The following is a 16,569-nucleotide window of genomic DNA, read 5'->3' on the forward strand; positions in this document are numbered from 1 at the left end:
GAAGCTGGAGGAAAAAACAAAACACCGTCGCGTGGAAATTCATCGAATCCGAACAATTCGGCGGATGAGACGACAGAAAACACGTTTGGCCGTTACACAGTCGAATCGCTAATCTCTGGGAAGAATAGAACAAACGCGGACGCCTACTCCGCTTCTCTCGCGCGCCGGGAATTACGTTTCAGGACTAAGCGGGGTCCTTGTAACGTTTCGCGAGACGCGAATTCTCAGCGGGCCGCGCGATTATGTTGCACCGCTCGCGGAAATTCACTTCTCGGAACTGGTCTCCGTCATTCCCCGTTTATTAAAAGGAGTTTCTTGGCGTACTGCGACGACAATGCGAGGAATCTAACGAGTTCCATGGGCGTGGAGGTATTTGCTTGGATTAGGTCAGGGTCCATTGTGGATTTCGTCTGAAAGGCGCCGTTGTTTGAGAGTTCTTTTGAGGTTAGACTCTAGGCGGTCGTGCGGTTAGGTTACGTAATTTGGTTACATCTTGGAATTGGAATGAGATTGTAGTTAAAATTGAGGTGGAACATTTTGGGAGGAAGTTGTAGTCCAAATTTGGCTAGGTTTAGAATTTGATAAAAAAAAGTGATAATTCAAATTTGGTTAGGCTTAGCACTTGAAAGAAAATTAGTTTAGTTAGATCTAGAATTTGGTAAGAGAAATTAATGCTCGGGATTTTTATGGGTCTAGAATTAGATAAAAGGCAGTGATAATTTGAATTTGGTTAGGTCTAGAATTTGATAAAAGAAAGTGATAATCCAAATTTGGTTATATATAAGTTAGATTTTTTCAAATCAAGGTCCACTTTGAATTAGTTGGGAGAAAAATTGTAATCCAAATTTGGCGCAAGTTGGGACTAGGTTAGATCCAGGTGAATTTCAGTTTCAGACTAAAAGATATCGTAGTTCAAAAGTTAGGTTTTGGTTAAGCCTAGTTCCATTCTAGATTTCCTAAGAAAACTACAGTATTAAAATCTATCATAGTCTACATTCAATCAAGATCCACTTTATATTGTACATGACCTAACAAAGATCATGATCCATACCAGGTTCGGTTAATTTTAAGTATGAACAAATAAGAGTCTGTCTATGCTCAGAGTCAGTGTGCCTGAATTTTGATTTCAAGTTCTAACTGTTTTGTATTACACCACTGTTGAAGAATGCAGTGTTAACAATGTATTTACCCAACCGAACTCTTCCTACCTTAAGGCTATTTCATATGTGACGCGGATTACAGCAGATAAGTGTGATTCAGAACACGGATGCAAGGTTTGCGATTAGATAGCGACCTCGGAATGCCACTACAGCGGAAGCTTGTTCGTTCTAAGCGGAAATGTTGATGAAGAATGATGAGATCCTCACGAGACAAGGAGGCAACAGTTAACCTGTACGTTCGAATTACTTGAAATTCAATGGATCACTCTAAGAAACTGATCGACGATGAGATCAAGCATGGAATACCCAATGATCCAGCTTGGACATAGTTGCAAAATTGTGACTGTGGAAATATTTGCAGACTGCATTCTAACGTGGCTTAAGATTACGACACGATATAGGTAATAACATTCTGGTATTTTAATAAATAACGCAGGAACAGGTATATTAGTGCCGGTTCGCTCGCCTAGCTAGTTAGCTAGCGAATTTCACTTACACTGTACCATTTTTGTTTTATTTAGCGCCAGCGTGTATAGCAGCCATGAAAATCGGATGGAATCCATACACGACTTAAATAGGGCGACTAAAAATAACGGAAACGTTTGCCGAAGTTTGTTTAACTTCTGGAATTGACTGTATAATTTATAGATGTCGAGAATACCCTTAGTATTTAGGGCGAAAGCTAATAGCCATAATTTCCACTTTTGTACGTGAAGAGTGGCACTATATTTGTAATGGTACGGGAGTTTACGAAATGGAAAGAGTTTACAGTACCTAATTGTGTAATCTGGATTCTATTTGAATCTCTTCTAGCATCTGGATTATATTCAGACCGTTCATTAGTCTTGGATACTGTCTGGATCTTTTAATGAACTTAGTGATTTAGAGTCTTTAAGACTCCACAGACTTTACAGAATTTCGATGTTATTTGCATCTTTTATGAAATTAAATTCTAGTTGGACTATGCTTGAAATCCATGCTTAAAATGGCACTTTGTGTAGAATGAGAATGTGGATTTAACCTAATCTTGACATAAATTTTCCACAGATTGGAAACGCATATGATCCGTTCGTTAAAGTCAGACATTGTTTAGACTCTTTATCAAATTTCATTTTTGTTTGGATCTTATACTTAAATTTGGACTGTGTCTGATACTGTGGATATTCATGTACCTAACGTAAATCCTTTTCCTAAATTTAGACTCAGTATAGTCCCCACATCTAAATTTTAAATCCATACAGAATAAAGGTGTATACACTTAAATTTAAACATCGTTTGGACATTTCAACAAATCTAAACTCAATGTAGACTCTACATGAAAATTTCAACTGCACATAGACCTTATATCAATTTCAAACCACAAAACAGTTCGGACCTAACCTAAACCCTCCCTTAAATGAATCTCGTTTAAATCTTATTCGGTCTCTTTGCCAAATTTCAATGAAATTCATTTATTCATTTATCACTCTTGAATTATACATCCCACAAAAATTCGTACATCCCCCTTTAACACGTTCAACCCGGCGTGAACCACCGATGGTCCACACATCGTTTGGTCCATCTGGCGGCGTGGACCACCACAGTATTTTTAAGAACTCATACAACTACTCAGACTCTGGTGATTGTTACTGATAACGTGAAAAGTACTGAAGTAAACAAGCGCTGCCAGATAAATAAACTAATTATCACTTTGTGCACGTCGAACGTAGAGACTTCGAAAAAATGCGCCGAGTTGAACGTGTTAATTTCAATTCCGCCATCTTTGGTCACCGCGACGCTCCTTCGTAACAGTCCAAAGTCTATTCGGATTATAATGATTTCCCGGAACAGTTTGCCCCGCGATGTCGAACGAAGATTCTAGGAACAGAGGGCGTCGCGACGTTGTGTGCCGAAGGATCGGGCTGCGCGCAGATATCCTACAAAGTAGATCGACTGCATCACGGGAGAAACATCTTAACCGTATCCGAAGCAGCGCGTGCTTCACACACACACACCCACGATAAAGCTGTTCCAATATGCATTAGAACGCCGTTACATGCCAAGGTGAACGCGGCCGAATAATTTATTACACCGACACGGCAGGCTCACGCGACCGATCTCCTCCGAGACCTACATTTACCATTTCCAGCGCGATGCGTGTCATTTTCACGCGGCTTCCTTCCCCCTCGCCGACGATCGGGGGAGCAGTTCCCTGTACTCCACGTCTTGGCAAGATACGGAAGAATACAGCTCGAAAAATACGCGAGGCGATCTTCCTACCGAGAATTTTTAAATGATTCAACCCTTAATCCTTCGGTGTGCCATTTTATTCGCGACTACGTTTGTCAGATTTAGTTTATTATTCACACATTCGAGACCGGTAACGTAACCTTGCGTCGTTTTTAATTTTTTGGGAGAATATTGGCAACGTAGTTCTACGTTATTTAAAATTTCTTTATAAAAGCGCTGGTAACGTAGTTCTACGTTACTTTTAATTTTTCTTAGAAGGACGCTGGAAACGTGGTTTAATGTCATTTTTAATTTTTTGTTTAGAAAAATGCTGCTAGCGTAATCCTACGTCGTTTTCAATTTTTTTGAAAGAACATTGATAACGTATTCCTACGTCATTTTCAATTTCTTGGGAGAATATTGGCAACGTAGTTTTACGTAACTTTATACCTTTTTATAAGAAGGCTGATAACGCCATTCTACATTGCTTTCAATTTTTTGTATGAAAACGTTGGCAACGTAGTTTTACGTTATTTACAATCTTTTTTAAAGAACGTTGGTAATCTAGTACCACGTGATTTTAGATTTTTTTAGAAGAATGTTAGTCGCTGAATCCTACGAGCGATTGTGACTCAAATATTACAAAGTATATTCATTATAATAAAATAATTGAAATTACTATAAAAATAATTTCAACGAATCTTTTGATGTTTCTGAAAAAGTAACTACTTGTTTAAAGATTAATGGATACGTGTCTTTCCACGAAATAAATATTACATAAGTCAGATCTGAACATGGTGACTGACTACACGACACTTTAACCTTTCCACGAGAATCTCATTCATGAAACCGTCATCGGATACACACAGTCACATTCGTGTGCCAACGCTATTTATAAAGACGATGGATTACAATAACGATGTTCATTTGCGGTATTTCAAACGGGTGAATAATTTATGCTACAGAAGCGTATACCGAATGATTCATCTGAGAGATAAGAAAATTATTCAAGGAACTTTATGTTATCTAATAGTTCGCTATAACAGTTCTGTTCGTGAACAACAGTGAGCCTAAAATAAATCATGGACTGTAAAATGAATCCTATGGATATGTTCGAAATACTCTGAGTATTTGAAGTACTTACAATATTCAAAGTGATCGAGATATTCAAAGCATTCAAGTTACTAATAATATTTAGGGTACTGAAGATGCATAAGTCCTTACAATATTCAAAGTGATCGAGATATTCCAAGCATTCAAGTTACTAATAATATTTAGGGTAATGAAGATGCATATTAAACTTAAGGTTTTCCAGATATTACAGATACTGAAATTGTTAGAGTATTTGTGGTATTCTAGGTACCAAAGGTGACAACGATTTTCAAGCTCGCACAGATATTAATAAAATTTAAGATACAAAAGGTACCAAAGATATTCAGATTCTCCATGATATATGATGTATTCAAAGTATTCAAATTACTCATGATAGATTCATGGTACTTCAAATACTCGCGGAATAGAAAGTACTCGGCATATTCATGAAATTTAATCTATCTTAAGTAACCAAAACCTTCAAAGACATCTAATCCCCACAGGGTACTCAAAGTACCAAAACCCAAGTACTCAATACACCAAAAATTTTAAAACTGCTCGGAGCATAATAATGCGTCTACTTAATAATAATAATACATCCACTTTAATCTATCTCAAGTAACCCAAGCCTTCAAAGACATCTAATCCTCACGAGGTACTCAAAGTACCAAGACCCAAGTACTCAATGTACCAATAATTCAAAAAACCTTTGGGCTATTAAAAAATTTGGAAAAATCCAATGCAACTTAAACAACTTCAAGGAATCGAAGATTTTAAAAATACCCCGACCACACGTGGAACTCAAAGCACCACCGCCATTGTCCATGCTTCCAGTACAAAACTCCCGAATGGAAAAAATCTCCACGGTTGACAAGGTGCACCAGTGGTCACACGTGGGTCATGGTGGTTGCGCGCTGACCGCACGGACGCGGCGGTCGTCGAAGAAGAGGGTCGGGGGTCGGCGGCCGGTCGCTCGTAAATATCGCGACTCAAACGATCGCGGATTCCATCGCGAGGAGGTCGACGATACCAGCGCGATAAGAGGTCCCACTCTGGCGAGGCTCGCGCTGCCATGTGTTCCACTCTCTCTCTCTCTCTCTCTCTCTCTCTCTTCCTCTCTCTTCCTCTTTCCTTTTCTTTCTTCTCTCTCCCTTTGTACGCGTATGTACGTGTCGTCCTCTAGTGGCAATTTAAAATCGCTTAACGAGCGCATCGCTGACAACATTCGGGTCAAACCAGCAGGAATTCGAGTGGTGACTGATTCATCGACGCCTTTTCACGCGACCCGAGTATCGATCGATCGATAGATCAGATTTTTTCGTTCCCTCTGACCTGTCGTTCCTAAAATTCCCGTTTCTGTTCAACTTTTTTTTTCTGTGCGGAACAGAACGGACGGTTCATTCTTTGACGCTCGTACTCGATGTAATTCGAATTCGTGGGGAAAAAACGAGGGCCAGAGGTCGCTGAAATTTGCAATGAAAAGACAGGGGACGGTGGTTTTCAGTTTATCATGGCGGATGGAGAACATTGTTGTTCTTTGAGCTTTGCCCGATTTTCGAGTGGAAACGGGGAGAGCGTGTTTCCGCTGTGGCGGGTCGCGTCGCGCGCTTTGTCACGTGGCCCGGAACTACGCGTTGGAAAGGGCAGCGCGAGAAGAGGCGATCAGACATGTTGAAATGAAAATGGCGACGGCCGTGTTGCGCGGGTTTTGGGTGGCAAAAGGAGTTTTTGATTGATTCAGTTCGAATTGTCTGGGGATTTACGAGCGAAACGGTGATTGGACGTTTTATAAACTGTTGGTGTTGGTTACTGCTGGAAAATAAGTAAGATGGTCTTGTAATGGGGAAATTCCATTTTGGAAAGAGTTGTGGCCATCCGTTTTGAGTCAATCTGTTCAAAGTTTTGAGAAATTGGCATATTTTTATAGGTTATCTAACATAATTTTGTAAACTACAGTATTTAAGATAATCAAGCTACGGTATTCATAGTATTTAAGGTATTGGGGATGAAATATTCAGTAATCGAGCTATTAAAGGTATTTAAGTATTCCAAAGGCATGAGGCTTAAGTATTTGAAATAGTAAAAATACTTAAGATATTAGAATATTCCTATGCATACTTAAATACTTGATGTATTTGAAGCACTAAAAGTACTCCCGGTATTTAAAGTACTCTCTAGATGTACTGGAACTTAAGCTTCTAAACTACTAAGTACTTTTGTAGTATTCAAAATTCTCATAGAACTTAAGGTACTCAAGATACTAAATACTAAGTGTATTTAGAGTACCTAAGTATTCACAAAACTAAATCTTCTATGGCCTCAGGATCTCGTCAATATCTTAACCTCTTGTCTTACAACAAGGAGCGAGACTCGTGGTGAAGATTTTCAACATGATTCAATAAATATACATATTACTTAGTTAATTCGAATTCAAAGTAAATATTATTCCTCTGTAATCAACTATTATACTTAAAAGGAAATATAGGCATAACATATGCTTAGAATTTTTCTCTTTTTCCAATAAATTATTAATGACAAAGTAGCCATATCGATCAGAGCTGAGAAAGAAATCATAGGCCAAGGGGTTGACGACATTCCGATGAACCACAATCCCCGAATCAGTTAAGATTACTATTGTCTCGTCGTGACACGAACTTTCCGATGATAAGGTGATCCCATTTGTTCCTCTCCTGAGGACAGATTCCCAATGAACCGGCGAAGTCAACGTTGCCCAACCCCAAGCGACAAATATCGCCAATCTAATATCGACTGATGAAATAATTCGCGGGTCGCCGGGACACGGGATTTCGTGTTTCCTGCCGCCGAGATTCGTCGAACGACCGGGGGCGGCCTTTGGAAATGAAATTCGAAGGGGTGGAACCATGTGCGGCCCGCGAAAAGTATGTTTACCCGGGGGGGACGCCGAATGCCAGGCACAAATCTAATAACTCCGCGGATCAAATATCCTCCCGAGGAAAACGTGGTTCCCTAGGGCTTGCTTGTTCCCGCCATGCTTCTCTCTTTTTTTCAGACAATTTCATTGTGAGCAAGAACTCCCACGTAGTTTCGTTGTATTGGGAGGAATGACTTTTTCGGAGGCTGGATCCATCTAGTTCGGACTTGATTCAGACGTAAGTAGAAGCTAGGTGACATGTGACGAACGTTGGGTACGAAATGGATCTAAAAATTGAATGTCGGGCAAACATGGAGCTGACTTCATTTCAAACTGCTCTCTATTTTGGTGTCGCTTTTTTATTGAGTTTGGACTTCTTGAATGTCGGTTAGGTTATTTTTTGCCCTGCAACTTATCTTAGATCTCGTGAATTTGGTTCTAAATATATCTTGATGGTTTTAAATGAGACTTTTGCTTTAAATGGGATCGTAAGTGTTGAAAAATGCTTGGTTTGCAGTTCAATCTTCTGAATGTATCTGGAATTAAGTTTGAACCTCTTCGTCTTTTCTTAGACTCCATAGGTACAACTCATAATAAAATTGAACCATTTGAATTTGGCTAAGTTCTATTTTTAGAGACTGCCTTTTATTAGACTTCAATCTTCCAGACTTTCAAACCAAATCTTCAGTTCCACCATACATGTCTTAACACTGCACCTGACCTCTTTGAATCTCTATTAACAGAAAATTCATCCTTTCGAGGTCTTCCCTCAGCCCATCGTCACACATTCTATTCAGAAGACAACATCCACGCGTTCCATTGTGCTTAAATCAATCCAAGCAACCAAACTTCGTCAAAGAACTTCTCCCAAACAATACCTAACCTCAAAACCAGCCGACTTCACACCGCACAGCAACCACTTCATCTCGGAAAGAGTCGCCATTGTAGTTCCCTTCGAATGCACATCATCCCAGCCTGTTCCAAACAATTTATCATTATCAATGAACCTCGAGCTTCGTGTCTTCCCTTAACGGAACGACGACCAACCGAATACGGATCCACCGATCGGCAACTTAAATGGTCTTCGACGCCGGTTACCGCCTCGAAACGTCATCTTGAATTGTTCACTCCCTCTCGCTCATTCGGCTGTTCATAATGCAACGATACAGCGCCTCAACTTCGAAACTAGGCTGAATGGATTGACACGCTGAAAATTATCGAGTATCCAGACACGGAAATATCTACCCTGGAAATAAACCTGGGTCATATAGAGCGGTTTACAATGCTGTTGGTTTTTTAAAGATTCTAAAGAAAAGATCTTTTTTTAAAGATCACGCATCTTCGTTATTTCTCGGTTAAACAATAGGGTCACCATTCTTGCTACGAAGTTTTCTTTCAGAGGATTATTTTTTGCTCGTATTGCCTTGTTTTAATTCGGGCTCAGTTTCATTGGTTAACTCTTGGTTCTTGCTGTTCTTGTTATTATTGTTACTCTAGCATGAATTAACGGAAATTCCGTCATTTGGATAATAAACTTGCAATAATAGAGTATTACGTATAATAATGTAATAAGGAATATTATATATATAAGTAATAAGAAATTTTATATATATGTATTAGCAGCTAATAAAAATTATTATTAAGTTACATTTTGTTCCTTTAGTTCTACAGTTATCCCGAAAAATGTGGAGAACTATGGGTAGCTTTAATTCTTTCATCAAGAACTGTATTTATGTAAGCAACACTTATGATAGAATATTTTCTGATATCAAGGAGGAAGCACATCTTCCGATAAGATGAATTATTTATACATCGAAGACTCGGGAAATAGTTGCATCCGTGAGCTACTTTTTCCGTTTACTAGAAAACACTCGTTCGGATCCAATTATCGTTTTCCGGAGGGCAAATGAAAAGTGACATCTTGTCCGAAGTTAAGGGTCTCGGTTGCAGTCTTAACACGATACGGAAATCCGGTTTTCTGATTACATGTCGATCAAGTTTCTATTTTATCGGAGCTAGAGATTGCTTCTTAGGTTGTTTCTTCGATGTTGTTCGAGATATATTTAAACGAATAGCTTATGATTTGGATGTCTATTATAGACGATTCTCAATGACGAACGGTGCCAATGTTGTACCCAAAAACTTGTTTAATATTTGCTGTAACAAGTAAAAATATTTAACAAGATTGTATAGAAAGAATAAAGTATATTAAAAAGGATTCATCTGTTCTTATTATTCTGATCTTTCTCCGTATCACAAAAACAAATATGCAAGATATTAATAATAAGATTCTATAGCCTCAAATGAACACCTGCAAGGACTAATTCAGCATTCGTTGTACAACTCAAGTACAATTATTATGAAAACCCGAAGCCGTCGTAACGAACTAATTAACTTCATCGCAGCTCCAATATCCAATAAAATTCAGATGACTCAATACCCCAGCGTCACAATTAATTTTCAAATCCTCGCTAACAATTCACTCGGATTTCACCGGCACAGTAGTCGCCGCGTTAAAAGGAATTCTCCCAAACACCATTTCCTCTCCAAGAAAATAAACATGAAAGGGGTGATTCCAGTCAGAGCAGTTCAACCCTTTCCCGAGGGCGTTGAATGCCAGAAAACAAAGTCGAAAGAGAAGAATTAAAACAGAAACCTAAGTGGAAATAACGTTGGATATTTCAACAATACCTGCACCCTTTCCCGCCCCTTTTTCACCCCTTCAGGGGGTGGTTGACCAACCCGGCTAAATTAAACGGCGAGAGGACAATCCCGCGAACGAAAGAAAAATTCCGCGGGGATCCACGAAATATTCAAGGAGCTCCCCACCCCTTCGGCCAACCGGCATCCCCGACTCACCCCCTCGACCGCCCCAGGTCCTCTGTAATCGCGCCTCGGACGGAGTAATTAAATCCTTCGCCGATTCGTTCGCCCGTGCAATATGCATGAACAGATTTTACTTGGGCCCAGGGATGACCGGGGGGGATGAAAAGACCAAGGAAAGAGTAAATCGCGAATAATCTCGCCGCGGGGCGGATCCCCGCCATATTTAAAATGTAAACCTTACGGCAGTACGATTGAGTGTTTGATGATAAGACGTGCGGAGGTTGGGAGTCAAATTAAATTGATCAGGGGACGTTGAATAATTTTTCCGAGAGTCTCTCGTTTTTTTTCAGAGTGAGGTTACGTTTGTTTTGTGGGGTCATGGAATATGGAATTATGGGAGTGGGGTATATTTTAGTTCGAGCGTCTTTTTTTCGTTGGGAAATCTGAATGTTCTGTACTGTTTAAGGGACCTGAACATTTTCGGGAATTTCGTCGGAAATTTGATTGGATGAAGTTTCTAATTATATAAATTGTACGTAATTTAATATTTAAGCGATTAAGTATTACATATAAAATTGTAACATTAAAATATTGTTAAATGTACGATTGTATTCAATTTACACCTCAACGAAATTAATTTTATTATGCGTTTTCGATTTATTTTGTTAGTACTATTATTATATAGTTTATAGTACTATGTTATTCGAGGCATCCTGTAATATTCATTAAGCACCAATGTCTCCTTCGGAAGATAAATATTCGTTAGGGTAAAATAATATTTCTTTTCCACTGATCGAAAAATATTGATATTTATTAACCTCAATTCTAGGTTTGCATGTTTTTAATACAATAAAAGGCCCAACCCTTCGTTCCCTTTAAACGGGAATTTAAAAAATTTACGAGCTAGTAAAGACGATCCGTTCAACGTTAATTATTCCGGTAACCCAGATTCCCCCGTCCAGCCAAGTAGCTTTGCGGAACGAGGAAGGATCACCTTGGAGGGGGTGGAACAACATTATTCACGGGGCTAGCAATGAGAACGATGACGAACGCAATATTGAGCAATAGTTAGACATCTTCTGATTTTTCTGTTTTCCTTTTTCGACTAAAAAGATCAAAGTACCCGATAAAAAAATTTACCTTCAAAATATTCATTTTATATTCAAAATGTTAAAAAGAATTTGTTCAAGCAACAAGAAACGTGTAGTTCATATTCTAACAAAAAACATGTATTTACATGTTCAAAGTAAATCGTGTCATTTACCAAAAGGTAAAACATTAACAATTATTCTATATTCAATTATTTTTCGATAATTATGTCCTGTTCTTATTGTTGAATCATTCTGTACGAGAATAATTCTGGTTATTACCATTAACTACACAAATGGCATACTGCAGCCATTTGTTAATAATCTCAAGTTTCAATAATATTAATTATTCCGAAACAAATCTACAAAGAGTAAATATATTTACCGAGTAACATCAAAGTGATCGAGCAACAATAAATAAATCACTGATCAGAGTCACCAGCAAAATTTGTGTCAAAAATCGTGTCCCAACGATTCTGAATTTTAACGAGACAGCCTCGATTCTTAATGCAGACGTCCACGGCTAAAATTGATGGGGGTTGATTATCAATTCAGAATCGATCGAAAGTATCTGTAACCGTTTATCCATCGGTTGCGCTAAAATTGTCGTTTTATCGTGCATTGTAAATTATTTCCGACGCAATTCAGTTTTCTCGTCTCTTTTCATCCCCACAAAGGGGATGCAACCTTCTTAAGGATCAATAGTGATATCATCTGAATCTATATTACATTGATCACTATCTTAAAATGTCCGCTTCACGGTTTATTAATGTTTCTCACTTTCCGCGTCCCCATTTACATCGATTCCTTTTTTGCACCCCTTGAAACGTTAACTATTATGTGGATCAACGGTGAAATTTAAGGTCCACGGTTATTTTAAAGATATAATGTATATACTTATCTTAATATTTATTTAAATTTTTCTGTGGGAGGTAATTCTTAGGCGTTAAAAGTGTTTAATTTGCTGCTTCAAAAACGAGATTTAATTACTTGAATTTTCATTTTAATTTTAATGTAAGGAGCAATACTGCCATAATAAATTCTTTTAATTAATCAGAAAGTCATTGTTAATAATGAAACTATGTAATTTGCAGTGCAATTTCTCACACATTCATGTTTATTGATGTTGGCTTCAAAGAAGCTAATCTCAACAGTTTACAAACAAAAGTAAATGTAACATAACCGCAAAAGATAAGATAACAGAGAAACTCAGTAAGTACCACGTATGTATATGCATTATATGAAGCTCGGCGCCATACGAAGAAACTAGAGCCCATACCACGTACAATCACATTTCTGAGAAGTTAATTCTTTGCTTTATAATATCAAGTAACAACCTTTTAATACATAACAACATAGTTAGTTCTCTTATTAATTCAGAGCTCTCAACTGAGTGCAATAACAAATTCCAAATGCACTTAAGTGAAATGAAAAATTACATATAAATCAAAACCTAGACTACGTCGACTACGAATCCTGAAAAAATGATAAAATTGAACCTTCAATGCGGTCAACATTAAGATCTACAATTGGATCTAAAACCGGACCCATTTTAAACTTAATTTACACCTTAATTCAGATGGCAACGTAGGCCTAAATTAAGCCGGAGACAAATTTGTATGTAGGTACAATTAAGCGTTCCAGACAGATTTATATTTATAAAGTCCAATATAGGAGTATCCAGTATAGAATATAGTATTCAAAGTTCTGTATACGTAGAAGTTTAAAATTACCCCCACCTCAAGCCCAAAATAAAATAGAAGTTGTTTCCAAACAAGGGATAAAATTGCAGTCCCGTCTAGATCGAAGTTACAATCTAACCTAGAATTTGCATTAGTTCCAAGCTAAAATTTAGGTTAGATCTAACCTAGAATTTGCATTAGCTCCTAGCTAGAATTTAGGTTAGGCCTAACCTAGAATTTCCATTTACCTCAATAACCTAATAAAATTATACTAAAAATTCCCACATGTCTCAGAAGCGAGCCAGAGTGGAACGAAGACACCAAACAACTCCTTAGCCGCCAGGGATCAGTTGCTCAGGTTAAGAACCCGCGTAAACGCATCCAGTCGTTAACGACGGTTATGAAAGTTCCCAGGTTTTGCCTGGCCATTAGGCACGTCGTTCTCACCCCGGAACATCCGGAGCCTACTACTTTACCGCGCAATCGTAAACGTATTAATAAATAATAACGAACTCACGGTTCCGGCACCCCCACACGGTTATAACCCTATTTCAACCCCGTTCCACACCCTACCCCTTCCGCGCGGCTCCTTTATTCATTTCGTACGGCTGACCTCATCCCTCTGTTTCCCCCGGCCCCTTTCCACCCCGTTTTATTCCGGGAAACTTTCATCCCCTATCGGGAACTCTCCACCTCCAGGCTTCTTCTTGGATATGTAGTTCGTCTTGGGGGTGGATGAATTTTCTGTTTTTTCTCTTGGAATTTTTATTTATTACCGTGATACCTGATCCCTCCCGTCTATGTTCTCTGCCTATTTCTGTTTTCTTGGTTCGCGGACTCATCCCTTCTGCAGCCTACTTTTATATCCTAATGTTCTGTGTTGGGGTTGCTTTTGATTCGAAATGCTTTCATGCAGCTTTGGAAGCTCCTATTTATTGTTTCTGATATTTTGAGTGTATTTTTAGTGGGGAATTAGTTGGGGATATTTTTTACCCTCTGGAATATTTTGAAGTTTTTTTAGATATGTAATTTAAATATTATATTACACATGTAATGCTATATTGTTCAGTACACCCTGTACATTTTTCTAATATTGGAGTTGTAATATCTCTCGGTAGAAAACACTGACTCACTATTATAAGCAGATTCTTTTAGTTCCTAATCTATTGCTTCCGCACACAACAAATTCTCACCCCTCTAATTCTCCCTTGTTTAGATTCACCCCTGTCCACCCCTAATTCCTTCTCCATTCTTACCCTCACCTACCCAACGACGTAACTCAACCCTCTCTCTGAGTCTCATCCCCAGACCGCTCTCCATTCACCCCAAAACCACCCCTCACCCCCTGACAAGATCATTCTGCTACCCTTCATCGTCTTCCTCGCTGCACCTGCGTTAGTGATGGGCTTGATACCAGTGTTTCTCATGAGATTAAAGCAATTCAGTGCTCAAGTACTTGGGAATATTCTATAAATTAATCAATTATTTAATTATTTACCTACTCAATTAAACAGTTACTCAATTTGTACGCAGAAAGTCCCAAGTCACGTAATGTTATAAAATGTCCGCATTTTCTGACTTTTCATACTAAAAAAAAAATACGAAAATGTAGCTAAAATATTTCTTAACATACTCTACAGAAACCTTGGTTTTTTAATAAGAATTTGTCAGCGAGAAAGACCAGATAAAGATAATACTTTTAACCTTCCAGACTTGCAAATTCTATTAACCGGTTACCTGCTTCGATAAGCATGTACACGCCACTTCAAAGCTGAAAATAGTACCACTTTCTTCAACAATAAATTATTCACTTTTCAAGTAAACATACAATAACCCTCCCGCGTTTTTCCTTAGTTTCTAATTGAAATATATTATAAATTGATTTACTCTAAGCATGTGCTCGTCGACTGCTCCGTTCGAATCACGTACTGTACCGGATATTTTGAAAACTAAGCTCCCTGGTTTAGTGGTTATATACGAATATAACTCGAACAATATCATTTTCCATCAGTGATCTGCGTTCCAGAACTGGTTTCGCTCGCCTTTTCGGCTCGCTGCTAGGACTCGTGAGACGAAGAACGAAGTGGGTGGCGTGGGTGGAGAGGGCGTGGGGAGCGATAAGAGGGGTTGAAACCCTGGCGCGCCGCCGCTTTTCTATTGCATGCATTTTACAGGGACGAGGCAAGAGAGTCTGCGGCGGGAGGAGTAAAGTGCAGCAGCCACCGTGCGATGACAGAATCATGCGGTGCCGAACGGTTCGATTATTTATAGACCGTGTTTCCGTCGTACGGCCGGCACTATTTTCGGCCGCTCGCGAAGAATACGCGGAAAGAAAGCAACGGCCGCGACGTAATCCGTGACTAATGGCCACTACACGTAGGCTAGAAGCTTTTCGGTATTGGCTTTAGAAGGGTAGCTCTGGTTTGGAGTTTGGATTAAGAGCAACTGCGAGTCGTTATGTTTGACACGGAACGATAGGGGGCTTTAGTGGGTTCTAGGTATGTTTGCAATGATACATGTTGATTTATGTCCGGCTTGAGTGGGCTCTGCGATCTAAATGTGTCCGATTTTTATTAATGGGCAGTGGTTATTGGATTTGTGAGTGTCTGATATATGGGATTTTGATTAATTGTCGGCGGCGCTATGATAGGGTTGATGTAAGTTTGGGAGAGATATAAATTGGACGCGAATTAAGCTGGATCTAGGTTAGGTGTAAGATGAAATTGATTTAAGAATGTATCAGATCCCAGTGAAGCTTTAATGAAGTCTGAGTTTAACCCAAAATGGACTTGAATTAGATATCGACCAGACTTGAGATACTTAAATTATATTCGGGTGAGTTTAGGTTAGGTCTAAGACAACTGATCCAGGTCTCAGAGAAGGAATAAAGTTACACTTAAGTCGAGTCTAAGCAAAATCTAGTCTACGTCCCAATCAACTTGGTTTGAGTTAGCTCTAAAGTCCCAATGATATCTCAGCAAGATCTAAGCCAGGCCTAAGGGTAAACTAAGTTGCATTTAAACTGAGTCTAGATCAGGTCTAGAACTAACTTAGCCACCGAATTGATCTAAGCTAGGAATAAATTACATCTTAGCAAACTTCTATCTAAATCCGAGGTAAGTCCACGCTTGATTTACTCAGCTAAAAACCAGTTAGGCCATACATACTAATGCAAAAGAAGACAAGTATCGTATAGAAACCAACCCCTTTCAACATCGAAACATAAAACACAGCAATACAAATCAAACAACTTTCCAACTACACTGCAACAAACTTTCACAACAACCCCTAACAGTCTCTTTCCCAGAGCTCAACATTCCCATCCAATCATCTATCCTCAAATCCCTGTCAAACTCGCTTCAATCAAACATATATTACTTCACCCGGCAATTCCCTTAATATAAACGGAACACGGGAATTCCTCTAAACCCAATGAACCCTAACAGTATAATACTTTCCAGTCCAGACCTCTGTTAGCCTTGCAATCCATCCCCTCAGCCTCTTGCTACCCAGCCGAGGCGATCCGTAATTTAATTCAGCCTTATTTTTCGGCGCACGTTTCCCGTATTTGTTTCGGTTAACGAGAATTTAGAGCGCGGACAATTGGTCCACGGTTTCTG

General features: G+C 38.9%; 1 protein-coding gene across 34 annotated transcripts in view; it reads right to left on the reverse strand.

Annotated features, from left to right (window-relative positions):
- Positions 1-16,569, reverse strand: part of trol (terribly reduced optic lobes) — a 210,148-nt gene that overhangs the window by 84,586 nt on the left and 108,993 nt on the right. The window lies entirely within an intron of this gene.

Source organism: Nomia melanderi, chromosome 2, assembly GCF_051020985.1.
Source record: "Nomia melanderi isolate GNS246 chromosome 2, iyNomMela1, whole genome shotgun sequence".
In the NCBI taxonomy this organism is placed as follows: Eukaryota; Metazoa; Arthropoda; class Insecta; order Hymenoptera; family Halictidae; genus Nomia; species Nomia melanderi.